The sequence below is a fragment of the Brassica napus genome, chromosome C4 (assembly GCF_020379485.1).
Source record: "Brassica napus cultivar Da-Ae chromosome C4, Da-Ae, whole genome shotgun sequence".
In the NCBI taxonomy this organism is placed as follows: Eukaryota; Viridiplantae; Streptophyta; class Magnoliopsida; order Brassicales; family Brassicaceae; genus Brassica; species Brassica napus.
Window position 1 is genome coordinate 26,016,083 of NC_063447.1, and position 3,466 is coordinate 26,019,548.

The following is a 3,466-nucleotide window of genomic DNA, read 5'->3' on the forward strand; positions in this document are numbered from 1 at the left end:
TCGGAATTTTATATTTTGAATATATACTTTCTCAAGAATTTTCTTCCGCAGAGTTTAAAGTAAACTTCGTCCAATACGCCTAACTTTGCCAAAATCGTCAAACCATGCGCTAGAGTCTCGACTCTAACGATCTGCGGGGCTAACTGTTGGGGTCAAAAACGGTTACGACGAAGTTAACATTCAATACGTCCGAAGAAGAAAATGAGAACTTTCTTCGACAAATACTTTTTCGAAATAGATTCTTTCCTACAAAAAGCTTTGCGGAGGAAACACGAGACATCGGACAAGAGCTCAAAAAAGGTCGCTACGCAACGACCGAACGCGTGTTCCGCTCGGTCGCTACGTAGCGACCGAGCTCGAGCCAAGCTCGGTTGCTACGTAGCGACTGAGCTCGAGCCAAGCCCGGTCGCTACATAGTGACCGAGCGTCCGTTCCGCTCGGTCGCTACATAGCGACCGAGCTCGAGCCAAGCCCGGTCGCTACGTAGCGACCGAGCATCCGTTCCGCTCGGTCGCTACGTAGCGACCGAGCATCCATTCCGCTCGGTCGCTACGTAGCAACCGAGCTCTTCCGAAACGTCGATACGACATTAGTCCATGCATTCTCGTCTACCCTTCAATGCTATCTCCCGAAGACCGTAGCGAACCTATTTCATGTTTCCCGCCATTCTAAGTCATCGATCAAACTTTACGGTAAAAACCGCGGAAAGTTCGTTCTTTATCGAAAGAAGCCGTAATAAGCGCTTCGAGTCAGAAGACGGCCCAAAGGGACCTAAGACATGACTGGAGGCCCAACTTACGATTTCTTAACCAACAGCCTGTGGTGTTCAAAAAAAAAAACCAACATCCTGTAAGCCGCATGACGGTTTACGCTTGGTTTGCAAGGAAAGATAAATGTCAAGTTTCCGCGGATAAATACGAAATTTTGAAGATAATTACGAAGATCGGAAAAAATGGAATATCTCCATTTTAATGCTATGACGGCTTAAGGGCAGAAGAGGAAAAGCGTAAACCGACCTAGGAGCCAGTATATAAGGAGTCCTAGGCGAGAGGCATGAAGAGAGACTTTTTTCGGAGAAAACTTAGCACTTAGAGCGATTTAGGCATATTTTCGTTTTTGTTATTTCGAGCTGCGACTCAATTAGTTTTAGCCGTCTTAGGGTTGCTAGAACTAGGAATCTCATCGTTTTAGGGTTGCTAGAACTAGAAATCTCACCGACTGCTCTCGAGCCCAGGCTTATACCTTGTTGTAACGCTCAAACACGGATTCGGAATAAGATCTATTTTGCTCTCTTTTTACGATTTTTGTACTTTGTCGTTGATATCTCGTGTTCTGATCGCTTAGCGTGTGGTATTAAAAGATCTCCGGGACCTCTGGGAAATTAGGGTTTTCCTAGTTTCCTAATTTAAACGGAAATCGACAGTGCGAATTTTGTTCCCACAAACATGTGGTTCATCTAGTGTTGATGTCAGTGGTGACCTGATTCAACGCCTTGCCTTGCATCTGCTGACCTTGTAGTAGCTGATGCATCATCATGGCTAGACTTTTTAACTCATCTTGCGGAACAGTCGTGGCCGCTGGAGTAACTTGCTGGTTGGTCAGCTGTTTCTGATTCTGGAACTGATTGTGCTGAGCCTGGCTGAGGACATAGGTTTTCCCCTGGTGGTTCTGGTTGTACCCCTTTTGGTATCCTGCGTTCTGCCCTTGGTTGTTCTGAGTATTGTCAGCCGGATTATCGAGCTTGGGGTAGTTGTACAGATGTGGATTGTTCCTCACGTTAGGGTTTGGGTCATAGTTCTTGAACTGCCATCCCTGTCCATTGACGTAACTGACCTCATTCTGATCATTCGCTGACTGATCTGCTTCCAAAGTATTGTCCGCAGTTGCCTTATCCTGAGGAGATTCCTCCATTATGAAAACCTGGTTCTGGTTGCTCTTAATCAGTTGATCAACCTTGGCGGTTGATCTTGCTGTTGTCGATGCTGTTCACCTGTTGGGTGTGATCGCTCTCCCTGTTATTATCGGATCAGCTTGACGCCATGTTTTCAATCAGCTCAAACCCCCTTGCGTTGATTGGGTCATGAAATCTCCCTTACTGGCTGAGTTAAGGGCGTTTCGGTACTCCCATCCTACTCCATCATAGAACACTCCAAGGGGATAGTCATCCTTAAAACCGTGATGTGGGCACTCTCTGCGGTAGAAGTTGAATCGTTCCCATGAATCACAAAAATGTTCGTCTACCAAATGTTTGAAGGTGGAAATTTTCTGCCTCAGAGCTGTTGTCTTTGACTTCGTGTAGAAGTGACTAAGGAATGCAGATCGGACCTGCTCCCATGAAGTTAGTGATCCGGTTGGTAGCGAATCTAGGCAGCGAGCAGCCTTCCCATCAAGAGAGAAAGGGAACAGTGTGCAGTTGATGTAGTCTGGTGGTACTCCGTTTGCTCGAGTGAAGCCGCACACTTTCTCAAAGTTCTCAATGTGATCCATTGGGATTTCCGCAGGCAACCCATTGAATATATTCCTCTGCACTAAACTGATCAAGGATGGCTTGATTTCAAAGTCTTGTCTGGTGCAGGGTGGTGGGTTGATGGCAGAGCATGTGGCTGGCAGGTTACGTAGGAATTCCTCTGCCCAATCGGAACAGCCTCTTCAGCGTTTTGGGATGCTTGTGCAGCAGCGGCTTATTGTGCCTGGATGGTCTGTTGCATCTGCTGCATCTGCTGTTGCATGAGTGCCATTGCAGCAGTGAGATCATCCTGATTGTCGTGATCACCCATATTGGTGTCGGCTGATCTTGGCTGTTGACGGTTCTGTCATTCTAATCTTGCGAGCTCTTCGTTGGTAAGCTGTTGTAGTGGTCCTTGTGCGTTGCACCGAGTATGTCTACTGGTCATGCACCTGTGATAGACTATGGGTTTAACCCATTTTCATCCATAGTTTATAGGTGTTTTTACTAATAATTATTATATTATAGAGTTTATTTATTATATTCATAAGACCAGAAGTGTTTTGGAGATAAGTGATGATTTTGGAGCATTTTGGAGCATTTTGGAGATATTTGGAGCAAGCACCCGAGATGACCATCGAGGTCGACAATCGGTCGATATTGGAGAGGAATAATAGATCGATACGCGTGACTTGGTATCGATCGACAGCGAAGCATGCAGAAAGCTCGTTTGGTCACAGCCGACTTGAAGCCCAAGACTTCACCATTTTACAAGATTACCCATGACGAGTTTTACCCTAATTATATAAGCTTTGCCGCCATGTTAGAGGCGAAGTGTGCTTTTCATTGTTTTACTATTTTCACAGCAAAGGTTTTTAGGATTTTGATAGATTGGAGAGAAGATCCAAAGTTATAATTTGTGATTAAAACTCCATTGATATCTATTTACTATTCTAATGAAGTTTTTATACTTAACTGCTGTTATGAATTGCTTAGCCATGTCTGAGTAGTTCCATTGTT

General features: G+C 45.2%; 1 non-coding gene across 1 annotated transcript; it reads left to right on the forward strand.

The window, feature by feature from the left end:
• Positions 1 to 2,170: 2,170 nt before the first annotated feature.
• On the forward strand, positions 2,171 to 2,277 carry LOC125586739. Its single transcript, XR_007323274.1, has one exon. It is a non-coding gene; the product is annotated as a small nucleolar RNA R71 (small nucleolar RNA).
• Positions 2,278 to 3,466: the final 1,189 nt, after the last annotated feature.